Raw genomic sequence first — 20,023 nt, 5'->3', positions numbered from 1 at the left:
AAAGCTGCATATTCTAAGAAAGTATGATAATCTATAAGACATGATATGTACTGCCTGTGAGTTTACGTATTTCAGCAATGTAACCTTCCTAGCTGTCCAAATGGTTATTTGGAGCTGGTAAAATGGTATCAAACAGTAAAATGGAGCTAAATAATTAAGAGGACAGCAGAGAAAAGTGTGTGAATTTTAAGAATGTCAGTGTTTGGTTTTGGTTTCTTCCTCAAGCTCAAGCAAAGTCTCTTTAATTGTAAAGCTGGAGAGGTGGGGGTGGAGAGGAAGGGACTATTCCTTGAGCCTAATGTTCATTACTGGTATTTGCCATATTTTCTGCATGCTAAAGGAATGGGATTAAGGGAATACCCTCAGAGTATAAAGAACTCTAATACGATTGAACTAATACTCTGATTACAGAATAAACTACGCACTACTCAAGACACACACAGTGAATACTGTATGCATGCAAACATGCACATACATGCATATCATAGTCAGAAAAACCGTGTCACAGTAATTTTGGTATCATTTATTGACAGCCTAATCTTTTACTACTATATTCTTATAACCCCCTAAAAATTCTTTGGGTCTGACAAACATATCACACTGTCCTTTGGATAAAGAAAAATAAGATCCTGATTAATCCCATCTAATTTTAGCCATGTAACACAGACATACACATTATAAGCATACACTTTTCAACAGTGAAGTGGGCAAAATGTTAAAAGGAGCTGAGCCATCCTCAGCTTCCTTTGAAATCGTTCCAAGCACCAAAACAATGTTCTAGGAAAGACTTAATATTTATTTATATTTATGTAAGGAGAATCTGACTAATTTCTCTCAGAAGAAAAGCACACTTTCCTGAATAGCCTACTTATTAAGTATGCATCCTTTTAGGGTATTAAATAAAATAACAACAGGAATCTCTGTGGCAAATGCTAAATGTATAATCTATGCAAAAGTGTTGGTCAGCCTATTAACAGCTGAAATATTGATATCACTGGTATCTGGACTTCTTTACCTACATCATTGTGTCTCTAAGAGCTGAATTTTATGACATTTTGTAAGGGAAAAGATTTGTGATTGGATTTTATTTTGGCTCTTTATGATTTACTGAGGAATTCAGAAGTTCTTTTTTTCCAGCTTAATGTTAAAGGTAAAATCGCAGGCAGTCCCAAATGACACTTGGAAATGATGATATCACATGAGACAAGACAATGAAAGTCAGAGAATTGAAAGAAAATTTGTTTGCCTTTTGACATTAGGAAAGCTGGTGATTTTTAAAGAATCCCAACCTGACATACTAGCTGACATATGCTAGACAACGTGTCATTTAACATGTATTATCTAATTGAGATAAACACCAGGGAGCTTTGGCTTCAATAAGATTACTTAAAAGGTTAAAGTCTTTCTCAGTAGAGTCAAAACTTTCAACAAAGCCATCTTTGTTTAGATAAAAAACCCTCCCTCAATTCAAACTCTTACAGAATATAGATAGTTGCCTGAGACTGATTTACAGTTTTATTACAGTAACTTCTTATTTCAGCTGGAAAACATGGAAATAGAAAAATGCCTTTAAAATTACTCATGCAGAATCTAATCCAGATCGTGTATTAGAAATCTTAACCATTTCAGTTTGCTGAAATAGAAAAGCATGTAGAAAGATTATAAATCCAAGATCTTGAGAAATGTTCAACCCAAATGCCAAACAAAGAAATAAAAAGGGAAGTTTTGATTTTGGCTATTCATTGTACCCTCTTAATTTGTAGTCTATTTTTATACTTTTATTTGGGTGTTCAAGTGTTCATAAACTTCTGTTATCTTAATATAGCCAAAATAAGTATAACCATGCACATTGAATGTACAGCACTGTCAAAAGAAAAAGAATAACAAAACCAAGAAATGAGTTGTATATGAATATGGGAATTGGAGGAAGCTAGGTGACAGTTTCTACCTTAGTGAACAACTTGTCACTAAGAGACAATTAATCATAGATAATTCAGTCCAAAGGAAAAGCTGATTTTGCCACCTGGGCTCTTGTAGGTCAAGCACCTGGCAGTGAGAAGTAACCTAGACTGAACCCAAAATGTAACAAGACAATGAGCAGCTGCCACAGTGATTTATGACTTCTTAAACAAGACTGGAGGAGATAAAGAAAATAGCATAATAGCTCAAAGAAGTAAAAGAGCTGCTGAATTCAGTGAAAACACAACAAGCAAGAAACTGGGAAAATTACAGAAAGTGACCAGAACAGCCAACCTGTGAACTCTCAGAACGAAGAAAAGCTGAGTCTACTTAAGAGTTACATCTTTTCCAAGTTCTCCAGACTCCCAGGACATTTAGAGATCAGATGTAAGATCTCGTTAACAGGAATTATACATCACTGGTGAGTTTTGCATACTTATATATGCAGCCAGTAAACTTGTCTGTTATGTTACAGACAGTCCTTTGGTCACTGGGTGATCAACTACCCAATCCCCAGACTGACAGTTTGGACAATGGATTTGACATCCGTGGATGGGTTCAAAGGTTGAGTGAACCACAGTAAGCTTTTTGGATTGAAAGACTGAGACCTTCCAGCTCTCACTGATCTCACAACCACTGTTTAATGAGGCCTATAAAGCAATTCTGTGTGGTTAATATGCTACGTCTTTCAAAACAACTGACTTTGCCTAGGAGGGAATGACCCAGAAACACCAATTTACATTAATTCTTATTACAGAACTTTCTGGACCTTACAGTTTTCATTCACACTTGATTCTTAGGAGAAGATGAAATGCTCTTTTCAAAAAGAAAATTGAGTTATGATCTTGACACTTCAAAAAAAAGACAGCTACTACCATCCAACCTTTCTCAGACATAATTAGCTGTTAATAATTATTGACAATATCTCGAGAGCATTTACATTCAATCACCTTCTCATCAACATACACAGCAGCTTGGATTTTAATTCCAATCAATCATGAAATTATTTAATTAAAATTAAATGTTGAGCTCTGGAGTTTTGCTTAAACTCAAGTCCCTTCCTATCTACTTATCTTCCCATAAGTTTAGCTTACTTCTCTGAGCATTACTTTGCTTCTAAGAATATGTATACCCTCTATGTGCCAGACTGTGCACTGAAGACTTTTCAAGCTTGCTTCTTTTCCTTTCCTGCTGCTATTTACCTTCCCTTACAACTTCTGTTATTTGAGTCCACTAGGCAATCTCACTCCCTGTAAGCAGTATAAATGGGTCCAAATCACAGGAATTGCCGCCCAGCATAGCTGCTATTCACAAGAGACAGTCAGCAGATCTAACGGGTAAGATCTTCTGGCACTTTCATTTTTCTATCATGAAAGATAGAAAGATGCAGACAGGTCAGTGTTTTCTGTAAAGGCTGTTTTGCAAAGGAAGTGCTTTTGCAGGGGAAACCTTGTGGCAGAGGCCCCTGGGCTACTGTATACCAATGTCACTTTAAGTCTTGTCATATTTTTCTGTTTCAGCATTCCCATGCAGACAGGTAAGGTGCAGCTTGGCCACGTTTTCTAAAACCTCTGTCAAAACAGGAACTTTTGTTGAGTTCTCTTCAACTTTTGAGCAATATGGCTCAAATGACTGGTACAGCTAATAAGAGCATAACAGTATGTCCCTGTAATCAGTCGGAACATGAGTCTAAAGTATGAGAACATCAAAACTATGGGTATAGAAGAAAGCACTAAGAGCGAAAAAGCAGGCCCAGGGATGGACAAATCTCAGGGACAGAAAAGGCTGGGAGGATGTGATGTTCAAACACCTACTTCCACCAATCCTCATTTTAGCTGTTGGATATACAATAGCCCTGCAATTCAAGATGAGAAAAACAGAGTGCAAAAGCTCTTCTCTGCATTCATAACTATAGTCTGCACAACAACGACGTGAGAGCAGAAAATTGCCAGAAGGAATATATCCTGTCATAGCTGATTTCAACCACCTCTTTAATACTCTTGCATGTATTTCTGATTATGCAAAAGAATTAACACTGTATCCATGTATCTCTTTAAGTGTTTAATTTCTGCATGTTGTTTAATTCCAAAACCAAAGTGTACTACTTCTCAGAAAAAAAAAGAAATCCATCAAATGAGTTTGAAGCAGAAGGAACTGACACTTACATCTTGGAGCTTCTTTTGGAGTTTCCTTTTACCCCAGAAAGGGCTATACTCTTTCCTCCCTGCGCCCCATTGGTTTGGTTCTGGTTAACCAGTTCATCATGTTTCTCTCACAACTATAAGAAATATGTCTTCCATGAATTAAGTAACATGCATGCAGTTTCTGGATTGATAAGAAATGGAATCAGTTGGAACCAGCTCTAACTCACTAGCATCACTGCAGCCAAATTTCCTGTTTGAGTCACAGAGCAAGACCACTACTGAATCCAGCAATTACAGTGCAAAAGGCTACAGCAGATGAAAACTTTATCTTTTCTTTTCAGGCCAAACCCTCAGCTAGTCTAAAAATTTGTTACTGTAAAAACCACACTGCTCTTGTGCAATGTCTATGACCATCAATAGGGCCCAGAGATAGTACCAGCAATAAAAGACATACGTATATTCTTTGATAACATGAAGGTAATTGTGTAGACGTATTTCATTACATGTAGTCACTAACTTCACAGTACTCTCTATTTTGCTAGCACAGTGGTGAAAATGGAATTAGAAATTACAAATGTACAACTTTAAGCAAATCAGATGCACAAAAAAAACTTGGTCAATCAAAAGCCTATGCACAGACATAACACCAAATGCACATCTTATATTCTCCACTAAATGCAGAAAAAAAATATTTCTTTGCAATGGAAACAAACATTTCTGAATAACTGCTAACCTACTGAAGTCATGCCAAAGAAATAACAGCTGGACTAGTATATAAAATACCTGCACATTTAAGGATTCCATTAAGGAAGGAATTTTCCATGTCAACTGAGCAGTATGCGGGAAAGAACTATCCTTATATTACCATGGTTGTAATCAGAAATACTTATTTCTTTGTTGACATTTACAGAGTTTAACATGCAAACATAAAAATCCTCCAAAAAAGCAATGGAAGCAGTTTTACAATCATATCCTTTCAGAAACAAAATGCACTATAAGTCACCATAATCACAGGAAAAATATTTCCATTGAGTTTTAGTTATCTCTAAATTAAAATAATTTGCTCAACAAAATACAATAAGCTTATCTAGATGATGACTAAGCATAATAAAAGGTTCTTTTGTGTTTACTAATCTTTGCAATTTTGTAATGTTTCAATTAGAATTTTTAGAAATACTTCAGGAAGAGATTAAGAAATCCTTGTAACTGCAGCAACTTAAGACACAGTGATTTTATCTTAGAACTAAAAATTCTGTATGTAGAATAGTATCACCATATATCATGCTTTATTTAATAGGAAAAATTTATTTTTTTCTTGAACTCTTTTTAAGCCTACTAGGAATAGTTAGGTTTTGTGTGTAGTTCCACATCTATTAATCCATTTCTCATATGAGTCTTTAGCCAGTTTACAGCAGAATTTACTAAGGGATGAACAAAAGCAAATGCACGAGATAGCTCTTAATTATAGTTCATTTCTCACTATGTTCATATAACTGGAAACTTAGCACTGATAAAGCTCAATATTAACATGAATATTATTATCTTAGGTATACCTTGTCAGTGTCCTTTAATTATAAGACCTAATTAGTAGACCAATTAATTTAAATTACCTAAAAACAGGGGATGCAAATGTAGTTATTTAGAATGGATACAGAATCTCATAAATCACACCCAAAATAAGAACTCAGGTGGGCTAAGACACAGGTATGCATCCTGACAGCAGAATAAGGAACTGCAAATTACAGCAAAATGAACTTCAGTTATTCTATTTAGTGAAGAGCAGCTGTATTAAATCTGGAGATGACAGTTCACTTTATGAGTGGAACAAATCAGCAGTCTGACAATGCTGAAAGGGAAAGGTCTTGCTTCCTCATTTTCTCCCTGTTCCTCTTGCTTCCTCACTTTTTCCCTGTTCCTCTTGCTTTTGATTCAGATCCTTTCTTCCCACCCTCAGTAATGCAGTTTCCTCACCCTGTCTCACTGTCCAGGATCCATGTGAACTCAAGATTAAAGATTTAACGAGTTAAACAGCTTCTGGTTTTCCAAGCTAGTTTTCTGACATTTTAGTGAACTGGCCCTGCTCACGTGCAAGGTAAGCAACTCAACATTTGTGGCCAGAACTGGGGAAAGAGAAAAAAGACCGGGGATTTCCCATTCTACCCTAGAAAGTTGTTAGTGTATCTACATCTATTTCATGTACCACATCTTACTAACATATTTTAAAGAGGAAATATACTGTTCATTCATTAACTCGTAGCCTGTATCAAAGTTTCAGGGTTTATTAACATCTGTGGGGAAAGAGAAATGAAGGCAAAAGATTTTCTAAATGTAAAAACGGTGAATCTGAAGATTCAGATAAATCTGTAGTTGGAAGAAGAAATCCTGAAAGTACTATAGGCAGCTAGAGGACAGCAAAACACAGTCAACTCTGTCAAGTAAAATACATGCTAGAAAGATCACTGTTACTTGCCTATGTTGGAACAAGGAAGTAATATTCCCTCTTTAATGAGTTTGACCAAGCTGAACTTTCAGTCAATTGTGTGCTCCCTAAGAGATAATACTTTCAGAATGACAAATCAGGATTCACCTCACTTAACCAGATGTTGTAGCTAAACTATATAGGGTCCCTATATGGTCAATGAAGACAAACAGGCTCTCACAGAATGTGACTCATCTTACCTGTTTTAGATAAAGGGTAAGACAAATTTCTCTGAGAAGTGCCTATTTCTTCACTGACTATGAAGAAGGAGCCTACACAGCCTGTTGTAAGTATCCACACTTAGAAGAATTGCAGTCCCAGTAACAAGTGGGAAGGCATTGAGAGACAAACAGCAAAAAATCAGAAAAAAATATAGAGAGATAGTAACTAAGCTCATCATCACAGACAACTGCAAATACCCTCTAGGAGCGTATCATTCATGTCCGAGTATGATACCCAGCCTTTTTTCATGAGACCCTACTCTTCCCCCATGACCAGCATAAAATAATGGGAGAATCTTGTTCATCTTGATGAACTTAAGACTTGGACCTAAAGTCTGAATGAGACATGGGGTTACACTTTCTTTTAATAAAATAGTAAGGAAAGATTAAGGATGGATGAAAAGTATATATTGTAGTAGGAAATAAATACAACCTGTAAGGCCAACACACTTTTTATGGTTTATGTAGGAATCTTCAAAGAACACAGAAGATAGAAAGGGAAGTTCAAATGAAAATTAATCACTGCTAGGCAATATTGCCTGATAAAATAATTTAACTGCCCTTCAGCCTCCCTCTTACATCACATTTTATTCTTGATTATACTCACTAGGATCTCAGGATGAATATTAAGGTATCTAAGACAATAAAAATACTGTGAGTGCAATTACTGACAGAAAAAAATAATTTCATATTATTAAGTAAACTGTTTACTATAAAATGGCATACATGATACCTTTTATAAATTAAATGTTAGTTAAGCTATTGATCAATTTAGTGTTCCTAACATCATCTCACTGATGTGTGGAAAGAAATACTAAGAGCTTGCAGTTTAACTTCCCTTGTCAATCTGGACAAGGTCAGGGACAAATATACCTGTGAAAACAAACAGATGAGGGGGCTAGCGGGGAGAGAAACATTTACAATTTTAATTCCAAGGAGTGACTAGAACAATACTCTTTGTTTTGAGAAATTCTTACAACTATTTTGCTTTAGACAAGAACACCAATTTTCACTTTCTATTACAAAATCTGCATGGAGAAACTTAAAAAAAATCACAATTTCCTTAGGAAACATAGGGTACAATTTTATGTGAGAGATGGATGAATTGAATGTGCTGGCAGACTCTCTTAATTTTGTTTCCTGAAGTGCTTTAGAACAGAAATAATGGCTTTTTCATTATGGTAATGGCATACAGATTTTTTGAATGTGTGTAATCACATAAATTCTCATTTTGACACAAGCAAGTGCTATTGCATTGTAATTGGACATCTATTTATAATGAGAATTCATGTAATTTGATTTTTTCTATCTCTGTCAAGATCTACTGTCTTGTACTGATGTTTTCTTTTGTTATGAAACAGACCACAAAACACAACCAAAAATCCTTCTCTGAATGCCCTTACCTTTCCACTCAATAAAGAAAACAAAGCAAAAAAAATTTCCAGAAGGCTGTAATCAAGCCAAAGAGTGCTACATAAAAGGAAACTTTCTGCATTAATGTAATGGAAAGGGGGAGTTTCATGCATCCAGCACCAGGCTAAAATCTTGTCTTTTCCAGATACTCTGAGTTTAAAATTACAAAACAGTAACTGTGTGGTTCATCATTACTTCAGATCTAATGTACTGCTAAGCATGCTAAATAAGACTGAGCATGAAAATCACTGTACCATTTAATGCAAATAGTCTCAAACTCTCGGAGGAAATGGCTGCTACAGTATTTAGAAAATCAGAGGATGTTTAAAGTAGGAAATTAATAAATATTCAGCAAAAAAAAAAATTTCCTGCATTTCCCTCTAACTTTTTGTGCAGACCCTTCATTATTTAATATTGGAAATCCTATACTTTCATAGTCTTCTCAGTTTCTTGAAAGTATAGAACAGTGACTCAAGATACCAGAAAAAAAAAAGTAGAAACATGTATGATCTATTGCATAATTATGTTTCTTAGTGCACCTACAAAAATAATATTAATTTGTCCCTACTATGCATGATGAAAATTGCAGCCTCCTCCCACAAAACATATGTCAATCCATAAACATTTCATATTCATACATATGTGGCTCTCCACTCAGACTTTAGAATTCTGATCTAACTGCTTCCCTTTAATTTTTGTATTTGCTTTTCTTTTTAATCTTACAGCAACCAAATATGGGGTAATTTTGGCTTAGACATACTCAATTTTAAGACAGCAGTATCATACAGTTTATATTGTACTGGTGGAAGTGAAGGGCAAGTAAAGAAATTAAGAGTAAAAGAAAATATTTATCTGAATTGTTTTGTAGATATGAAAGAATTCAGTTTATTGGTTAGTTAACAATATAGTCCCATTTAAACAGGGCATGGTAACTCAAAATATACTACCAAATGTATGAAAACACATAAGTGCAAAAAAATTAAGAAGTAAAATGGCGAAAGCAGAATGAATGGTTTTAAATTAGTTTGATAACTTTGTACACATATAAAAACATGGTGGAAGAAAAATAGTAAGTGGAATGCTTATTGTGTTCAGTACACAAAACATAGGAAAAACGGTTGTTCACTCCAACAGAGGAGTAGTGTTAAATGCTAAAATACCTAAATCGAAACAGATAAACAAGTTCACTGTACTAATAAGGAAAATAGGATCAGTATGGATTGGGATTCCTCACCTAAGTAAGAAAGCACAGGATTTTTAAGACTGTAATACTGACGGTGGGACTAGGATGATGATAGAGACTGTGACATACTGTGGGAGACCAGGAAAGCTGAGAGCAAGCAGCAAACAATAACGTAAACCAGGTAAACTCCACAGGGGTGCATTGCTGAGGCAAAAATTTATAATACTATAATGGATTATTTCAGTGAATCCAGTCAGGAAACCCATAGGAGGAGAAATAACTCTTCAGTTAGTCCTCCACAAAGTACAGGACATGATTCAAAATTATATTCTTAAGGATTAAGAAGCTAACCTGTAACTGTGTCCACCACATTCTTCATCTCATGGGCAATGTAAGCAAAAAAAAAAAAACAAAACCAAAAAACCCCACCAAACCAATATAGGGTTTAATTTAAAAAAAAAGGAAATTATTTTTAAATGAGTGGCCTTGTTAAAAAGACATCAAAAAGGAAAGTTTAGATCTTATCTGCTTGTAAGTGCCATGAAGACTTTTCAGTGGCACCGTGAGAGGGTTTCAGAAAAAAATAGGAGTTTTCCTTACAGGGGATATACTGGAAAATCTGTTTGAAATGTATGTGACTGTAGAAGATCTGGAACAGAATAACAAAATGAACTGTCGCAAATTGCCAAAACTAAATGAAAAGTACTCACTAGTTTTGAAGGAACACACCTCCAAAGTAAATTATTAGTGTAAATTTACAACCTATCAATATCAAAAGCCAACAAAACAGACAATTTTATTAAAATAATGATTCTTGCAGTATCTTAGAAAAATAACAAATCATACAAAAAAGAAACACACAGAATGAATGGCATCTTGAGATTTAGTTACCCCATTCTCTCACAACTATTGCTTTTGCTGTTGGTTCAGACTGAATTAATGGACTCAATGATCTTAAAGGTCTTTTCCAATCTAAGGGATTCTATGATTCTAATAGTGTGCCTCTTACTTAACTATTAGAATCAATTTAATAGCATTGTATTTCCTTTTTGCATCAATACCAAGATTTGAATTGTATCACCCATCACTAGATTTTCGAGAGGGAGCTTAGACACCTTCACGAGTAACTTATACTTGTGAAGTAATCCATAGAATGGAACACAAGGAAGTGAAAAGAGATAAGGAAGATAAACAAGAATGAAAGAAAGTTGAAATAAGATTAGAAATAAGATACAGGTAGGAAAGAAAATGAACTGTCACAAAGATGATCATGTGTACTGTTACTGGATGCTCAAGAAAAGATCAAAAAAATGGAGTGCCACCTTTGGTCACTCAAAACTTCAAAACTGCACAATGGACATTATTCTAGGTCAAAAATGGAAAAGTTTAAAATAGAAATATTTTTCAATTGAGCAAAAGAATGGGAAAAATATGATAAATATACTTGGACAAAGAATCAGAATTATTCTTTCAAGAAGCCAACAAGAAGTCACAATAATAAGTATTACATTTGTAACAAATGATTACTTTATTAAATAGACCTGTTTTTCATACCTGAGGAAGCAGCATATATTCCATTTAAATATCTTCCAAAAATAGACATGCTTTTTGTAAGTTTTTTTTTTAAACCCAGTGGACACTGAAAGAAAAAATCTTCTTGTGCATATACTGGAGATGCAGTCAAATGCACCTACTAAGAAAGAAACCTAAGAAAGAACCCCCTCTTCTCAATACCTGAAGTTGCTCAAAAGCTTAAGCAAAAACAAGTCATAAGAATTAGAATGGAAGAGAATATGATCAGTGTTCATACAGACTACAGAAATCAAAGACATATCTATATTAGTTATACTGATTTCAGTTCTAAGAATGACATATCAAAAAAGAAGAAAACAGGAAGAATACAAAAATAGCAGAAGAAAGTTCAGACAGAAATTTGCAATATAATGTTAAAAATATAAGGAGAGGTGTAGAAAAAACTACCATACAAAAGGGAAAAAAAATCCTGGACGCTGTAAATTAGAAAGTGGGCTGATAAAACAACAAATGACACAATGAAAATAAACTAGGCTGCTACTACTCAGAAACCAAAAACCAGTAAATTCAAAATTGACAAGAAAAAATGTTTAAACCCCCCTTTTTCTCAGCCTTGTGATTCTTGTCTTGTTTACTGTCAGCGGCTGAACATGACGCTCTTCAGATATCCTATAGGTCTTGTATGGCTGTTACCTAACAAGCTGTGTATCAGCAAACATAATTAACATCAATCAATATCCCCAAAGCCTCTTCCTTCCCCTTACAATATATCCAAGGTTCTCATCACACTCATGACAGACACAATCATATCCCCTCCCTGAAACTGTATCCTGAATTTTACCCAATTTCTTCATTTTTGTCCAGGCAGCATCCATCAAATACTGACTATTCAGAAGAGACTGTCAGCTACTTGTGTCATTGTCAATCTATGGGTGTCCGTCTTTCCTTTTCCGTCTACCAATCTTAATGTTCTCCTTTGCCCAGCAGCACTAAGAAGTAACTTTTACCTTTTCTTCATTTTCTCCATCCAACTCAACAGAGCAGAGTCTTCGCATATAAATGAAGCCTCACAAGAAGTGACTGGGAGAACCTAACATGACATTTTCTTTATTAAGCTGATTATTCTGTAAATGCAACAGATTCTTGCCTTTTTCCTCTGAAGAATGGGTTATCAACTCCAATCATAGGCTCAATATCAGACAAATTAACAGCTTTGACCCAGTACAGCCATTTCTATGCTCTTGTTCTGAAAGGATTTAAATACCTCCTACGGAAGCACAACAGTTTTGTGTTAGCAACCATGTGCCTCAGTATAAATCCTAAGCAACAAGCACTGAAATAATCATCATCTTGGATGTGGGCCTCTTAATACCCTTAAAAAACAGAACCGGTAATCCAAATGATCCTCTGTGTGATTTTCCCAGCCAACCTGAAGGTCTGTTAACAGGACAAACATTATTACTTCCAAAAGGATACTGTATCTCTCGGTGGAAGCATCACCAGTTATTTACTCAGATTTTATCAAGATCAGACTGGAAATGGAGACACCAAAGACTGTTAGCAAATCAGTTGGTTCTACCACTTCTAAAATATTAAACTGAAACACTGGTGCTTTTAATAAAAGTAGTAATGGAAAACATGCACATTTTGCATTGTTTCCATAAATAATCTGAAAAAGTGCACAACACTTAACAAGAGATCAAAAAACCCAACAGGCATTGAAGCTTCCCTAAAGACCCCCTTTCTTAAAGTGTTTGACAATGAAATGATGAGGTAGTAAGCTGTGTATTACTGGCAAGTGTTACACAGCTTCCACAAGATACTAAGCCAAACTACCTTGATTCTGAAATGAAACACCTTCCCTATTTACAGAGAGAAGACCGCTGTGAGAACCACTCTTTCACTTTCCTCCAGTGCAGAGCTACAACTTCACAGTTTCGTACCTCTGCAGCAGCCTCCTTGCTCTCTGAGCTAAGACGTGAACAGGCACAGGAGAAGGCACTAAGCTACTATGCGGTATTTGAAAGCCATCTGCTGTCTCCTGGAAGACGCAGTGAGCCACAGGGGAGCAACCTTAAGCACAGTCCAGCTTGTATGAGGCTTGTTGGATCACAGTAAGCCTCAGTAAAATCATCTTAAATATGATTAACTACTGCTGCTGTCAAACAATTTGAATTTAGGAAGGACATGGATTCAAACATAGTGATAACAGTCTTACAATGAAGTTTTGGGTTGGTTGTCCATCTAAGTTTAACTGGGTTGTAAATTGAAAATCAGTATGTAAAACCATACACACTTATGCAAAAAACACACTCACAGTGAACTGATTTTTAATATCTGTAGATCTTAAAGCCTACTGCTGGTTATTTTTCTATTTGTTTTATTACTTCTGTATACAAAAGACACATAAATACTAAAGGAGCAAACAACAACAACAAAAAAAGTCAAGTATGCAGAGGAATAAAAAAAATATTGTTGTATGCATTTTGCATAATCTTCTATACAACAAATGTCAATTAGTTTCAGGAAAACAGGGCAAGCAATTTGCAAAAGCATGAGGTACTTCTGGCTGGTTGTTAAGAGTCATACCCTTGATTTCTGTTAGGATTATCTATTGCTACCTATCATTGCAGTGATACAAAGATACATACTACAAATGCCTTTAGTTACCTTGTTCACAGATAGCTACTGTGGCTGACAGTCTGACTTAAAACTGATGGGTGACAGCATATTGCCATGTTATTTTTTTTAAGAAACCACACATCTGTTGATTAATATACCCATCAAAAAATTGGATTTCATAACTGAAAAAGTGTGTTCACAACAAAAGTTTGAATGTTTCACTCATCAAAACCTCTTCAGAAAGTGGTTTATGGCTACTAAGTTACCCTTATGAGAAACTTACTTTTAAATGTGTAAATCAGATCAGAAGTCTAAAGGTAAACTAGAAAAAACAAAGCATCCAATGTACAGATTTGTATATATCTTATGAACAGTGCACCACATTCAAAGTATTACAATACAATGTAAAAATAATACAATACAGTTTATTCCTATAAAAAACATAGTCTCATAACAACAATGGAATTAATGCACCATAATCTAAGGGGATATAATTCACATGCAAAAGATCGAGAAGAACATAGGACTACAGTCTTCCATTCGGCCCTTTGACAATAGCAGCCTAAACACTTGAGGTCTTCCACAGCCTCATTTTTTTTCTGGGGTTTTGTTTTCAATGTTAAATATCTGCCAAATGTGAACATTTTGATTTGGTAAGACTGTTCTTCTATTTTACAGCACTGTAAATAGCTATATAAGATGAAAGATGAAGAAAAATTAGATGTAAGTAGAGTACTGTAGGTCTAGTTCTGGTGTCCTCCATACTGATATTACAGAATTAATCTGGCTTCACAGTAATATGTTTCCAATGACTACTCCTGAATTCATGTCTGAATTTGATCAAATAAATTAACTCTCCTTGGTACAAGGCATTTAGAATAGATGGACCAAAGTTACACCAGTAATTTAAAATGGAATGAGAAAATCATATTTACCAGCATTTCACATGGAAGAAAAGTGATACACTAGTTGGAACACCTGGACACATGGTTTTGGGCCATGCACAGATGGCCTGATGTAAATCTATAGCATCAGGAACATCTTAGACTTGTTATGCACACACATATCAGTTGCACAGCACATGTACAGGAGGGATGACATGTCCTGGCTGCATCTAACTCACTCCATAAGCGGGGAAGGCTCATCTGCCTATTTGTCCACAAATAACCCAACTAGAGAGACTGCTGCTGCTCTGCCTATTGTTCAGGATTGCAGATTATCCCAGAAAGTGGCAAGGTAGTAGATAACTTGCAGTAATTTACTGGCACACTGTTAAAGCAGTTAGTTGGTTTAAAGAAAAGAAGTTGGATTCTACTTGTTGCTCCCTAAATTGGTGATAACTGGTCAAGGTCATTCATATTAGTGAGCTCTAGATTAAATATTATATTTAATTCACATCAAACTCCTTACCGAATCCAGACTATTTAACAAAAGCATGGATTTGAGTGATTGAAAACCAAAGAAAAATGACCATAAAGCTACAGATAGAAGACAGACAAAGAAAGAATAAAGACAGATATATCTGTACAAAATTAGGAAAAATGCAAGGAGGGGAAAAAGGTCAAGATGCAGACAATAAATTAGGAAAAGTATCCAGCTCTGTACCTGACCTTCAAAATAACTATTAGACACATAAGGAATAAGCAGAAGCATGAGAAGATGAAATCACGGATACTAAAGTGACTAAATATGACAGTAGTACAAAACCACCTGAAAACTGAAAGTAAAAAATTAATAAGGAAAGAAGGAATGGGAAGGAGAAACTTTTGGGGAGGCACAGCACATTTATTAATCCTTTTATTTTGAATATTAATATTCTGTTTCTCTAAGCATATTTGGATCATAGTGGACTTCTCTGCAAGGTCTTAAGTCATAGTTTTTTAAGCTAAATGCTGCATGTATTCTAACAACTTTGATGTTGTTATGCTTTCATCTCTAACTTTTCTATTGTGTATTTAATATAGTTTAGGAGACTGATATCATATTCAGCTCACAGAAATAGCCAAGTCTTCCCTGTCCTCCTTGCTTCACTTCTTCCCCTCATGTTCTGATAGAAAATCTTATCAGGAGAGTGGCAACTCTCAGAAATGAAGCAATGAAATCAGGTCCATTTCAAGTTTTCTATAATGGCCTTAGATATGCTGCAAAATGTCTGAACTTTCTTTAGTAGGAAATATCTTATGCACAGAATTTTTCTGTAACTTAGATGATATGGTAAAAACAGTAATTCTGCAAAAAAAGATCAGGTATTTTAAATAAGTAGATATAAAAAAGAAAGAAATGCAGAAGCACTGAAAAAAAGGAGTGGGATCCATGAAAGAATAATCAAAATCTGACAAAATCCATTGGTTTTGGAAGGTTTAGATTAACCTCTGTAGTAAAAAAACACTAAGAAAATAAATCACAAGGTAATGTTGGAAGGAAAATCACTATGATAATCATGTGTCTCATTTCACAGTTTGCTTCAGTTCCTCCCTTCTCTGTACAAGACATGGGACAGTATCACTATTGAAAAAGGTTCATCTGGCATTATCTGCAGACAAACTAAGACTGAATTATTTTTTTTTAAATGGGCATGTAACACCACAAGAGATACTGAAACAATAAAAATAAATGGTTAATACATGCAAACTAATAATAGGGCTAATTAAGAAAGACATTTAATCACCTTTGATGTTACGTGACAATATAAAAAAGAAGAGCACAACAAACTCCAGAGATTCTGGCAAAGCACGTAAACTTTAGTTGCTCATTCATTCATTCTTATGTATTATGAAGCGTCAACTGAAGTGTAATGTTCTATTTTCCTTTAGAAACAAAAAGGAAAAATATTTTAAAGTTTTAGCAGAAAACAATTAACTTCTGAGAGCAATTTAATCAACTTTTTCAACTTCCTTCCCCACTCATCAAAAAACTATTAGCCATTTTCCTCTTGCACTTACTTATCTCAGTTCCATTTGGATTTTCATTCTTTCAGATACAAAAAACTGGTATGAAATAACATGTGTATGTGGAGTGTGGTTTTACTTCAGTGACACATGCATTAATTCTTTTTACTAAAGAAGAACACTGTGCTTGAAACTGTTGACAACTATTCTGCACCTCAGTGTTCTAAAAACTTTGTTTCTTATCATTGGGAAATTAACATTTTTTATAGCGGCATACTTGTGTGTGAATTTAAGCCTGATTGTAAAGCTACAACAAAGATCAAAAATACTTCCAGACTTCATCATACTTTAATTACGTCTTCCTCATTTCATAGCTTACAGAAAAACATGTCACATTAACTTCTTTTCTATTATTTAGTTCTATTTTAGATAAACATTTTACTTACACAAATGGAGTCTTTTAATCCATCTAACTGGGAAATGCATTCACTTGTTAGAATAATCCAGGTCTGGCATTTAAATCAGGTATATTGCATATATGTTTTTGCCTGTGTATATCTCCCTCACTCCTGAGGGACACCTGCACAGTGAAGAACAGGCAGATCTTGTTGATCCCTGATAAGGTCACAGAGGCTTAGCTATAATATAGCCTTGCTTAATCCTCATTGGTTTTGCCTACTGAGCACAAGGCTGTTTCCTTGACAACACAGCTGCAGTTTCCACAGCATCCAGAGCCACATGTGATGTCCAGGTTTAGGGTATGGCCCAGCTGAAAATCTATTCTTCAATGCTATTTTCTACAAGTCATTGTATGCTAAAATTAAACTCAGTGAAAATCTTCCATACATTCTATTTCTTCTGTTTAATATTAAGCCCTTTGCTATTACTTATTTACAAAGACATTCCTTATATGGGATGGACACTTCTGAAACTCAGGAGCCATGACAATTCTTGTCTTGGTGAGCACACAGTCTAAGGGTATTCTTTATTCAAGGCATGTCATTTACATGTGATATGGAAGTAAGAATTAATCATCAGCTTGTGATATAAGACGACTGGTGGAAGTTGGAAACATATTAAAAAATGCAGTAATAATCTGGAAAGTGGAAATACGACTAATGACATCACAACAGGGAGACAATTTTACTTTTTTTTTAACTTTTTGAAATGTTTTTTCAAAAAGTGACTGGCATACATTATACCCAGTGAACTAGTTTGGAAGTTGAGAATCATGCAGGACCTTGCAAAGCCTATCATATTTTGTAAGCCTCACCTCACATCTTAACCAAGGTAGTCAACTGTCTATCCTCTTCAGGCTAATCAGAGATTTGTCATCTAACATTGTCACTATAATGACTTAGTATTAAAATAATTCCTCGGCTTTCTCAGCTGAAATGGCCAATGCATTAGGAAAAGTGGCCCAGATAAGTTCTTCTGTTGTTTTATTATCACTGAATTAGAAAGAGGTTATCTGATTTGTAAATGCTCACAGTGTGTTGTCGTGGTTTAACCCCAGCCAGCAACTAAGCACCATGCAGCTGCTCACTCTGGATTTAAGTATTTCAGTATTTCCTGGAAATTTCAGGGATGGTTGAAACTGCTAAGTGTATATTTAAGTAACTGCTGAAAAACATCTTGATTATCCCATGGTAAGTGCATGATGGGCAATATACAAAGATTTCAAAAGCAGAAGTGCGATTAGGTCCTCTGGTTAGAAGTTGAACGTAGACAAATTCAGGACAGAAGTAAGGCGCAGAATTTCAACATTACTGACAATTAGGCATTGAAATAACTGCTGGAGGACCATGTGGAATATTCCATGAATTCTGGATGATTTTCTAGGTTGTACATTCTACTTTAAAAAACAATAAATGCATGGAAATTCTACAGTCCCACACTAGAGAGAAAAGCTGATTAGACAATGATAGCATTATAATCTGTAACTCATTACAGGGGAAAAGAAATGTTCAGAATAAATCAATATAGAGTAATCTGTGACACTGGCAATTTTAAAGATGCACATATTCTTGAGTTTCATAGAAATATAGCACACTAGCCCAAGAACTGTATATGCAATGTTCCAGTGCTCAGCTAATTAAATGTAGTTTGTTGCCGTGAAATGCAAGGACACCTAAAATCTGTCTTCCACTGAGTTCTGAGCTTGGCAAGACATACAAAACTTGGTACTCAGAGGCTACAGCTGTACTCATAACTTAACTGTGCCCAGTACCACTCTCTGGCACTCAGACTAACTGCCCTAGAATAGAACAAGTCCATATTACTAAATTCCATTATCTTCCAAACAGGTTGTCTGCAAGCAAACTGCCATCTGGGAATGACCCACAGCCTGTACAAACTCCCAAACTCTGGAAATTTTTAGCAATGACCTGGGCAAAACTCTACTCCTTTGTACAAATAATAAAACCATATGGATTGTGAGCACGACTTCCAGCGAGGGGCAGGGAAATTCCCTGGCACTATGTAACTTACTAACATTCACAGAACCAAGGAGGTGAGACTTCATGTGGAAAAAAACTTCTGACCTCAGAGCTTGGGAGGTTGTCATGATCCTGCATTTGCCTGTCAATGAAGCATTATCTTATTATTGTGAACAACGGGACCAACCAACTTCTACTGAATTTAGAACTAATATGAAATCTAGCCTCTTTCAAGCATTGGAAATAACCATAATAGTGGCCTATGGTGTTTACTTCTATCCAGAACCCCCAGAACAAAATGAGTCCAATGAAACTTAAAATTGAGAAACAAACCCAAAATTTTAACCCAGAAACACATGATTTGTTCAAGTAGAAGCCAGAAATCCTCCATTATTTCATAAGCCATATGTCCAAATTAGTGCTCTAAGTCATGATTGATCAGTTGAATCATCTCTGGTAAAACAAGCTGAGAATCCCAAATTAGCCTGGAATATGAAGATTTCACAGGAATTTTTTTTTTTTTTTCCTAAGGAGGAAAAGCATTACTGCTACTGTAAATCAATAGAGCTACTGAGCCTCTGATATTTGTCCTAAAAATATTTCAGAGTAAGCATGAAGTGAGGGTCAGCAAAAAGTAGCTGAGATTGTGACAGCTGGTCTATAAAGTTATTTGTACTTCCTGAAAATATATGGCTGGGAATAATAAATTAAATACATCAAATTAAGAACAACATGGAAAGATAAAAAAGGTAATGTTTAATGGCTGACAAGTCACAGCCATACAGCACTAACTGATAAGCACAAGATGTTACAGGCTGTAATTTCTAATGTTCTATCCATTTCGGTTGACTTAATAAATTTCAGAACTTCTCTGGGTACATAATTTATTCCAAATGGTTAGATTTAGATATTTGGATTAAGAGCAAAACTACCGTGAAAGAATAGAAATGGATACAGACAGGTGAGGAAGAAGGAAACAATGAATACAGTGATCAGTATTATAAACTGTAATCTCAGCAAAACCTTGATCAAACCATTATGAACTTTGTGCAGCTAGCAGAGCAAAAGTGATAGTAAGAAGCCATGGGATATAAGGGGATTCCTGAATGTTTACACAAATTCCTATCAAGTGGGAAAGACAAC

General features: G+C 35.3%; 1 protein-coding gene across 4 annotated transcripts in view; it reads right to left on the bottom strand.

Moving 5' to 3' along the window:
- Window positions 1-17,043, bottom strand: part of PRLR (prolactin receptor) — a 124,898-nt gene extending 107,855 nt beyond the window's left edge. For all 4 annotated transcript variants that reach the window (XM_030004294.1, XM_030004304.1, XM_030004298.1 and 1 more), the window contains exon 1: window positions 16,889-17,043. The gene's annotated coding sequence lies outside the window, so the exon portion shown is untranslated. The remainder of the gene's footprint in view (window positions 1-16,888) is intronic.
- Window positions 17,044-20,023: the final 2,980 nt, after the last annotated feature.

The sequence above is a fragment of the Aquila chrysaetos genome, chromosome Z (genome assembly GCF_900496995.4).
Source record: "Aquila chrysaetos chrysaetos chromosome Z, bAquChr1.4, whole genome shotgun sequence".
Taxonomy (NCBI): domain Eukaryota; kingdom Metazoa; phylum Chordata; class Aves; order Accipitriformes; family Accipitridae; genus Aquila; species Aquila chrysaetos.
The sequence above is the reverse complement of the archived record's forward strand: the minus strand, read 5'-3'. Positions and strand labels throughout refer to the sequence as shown.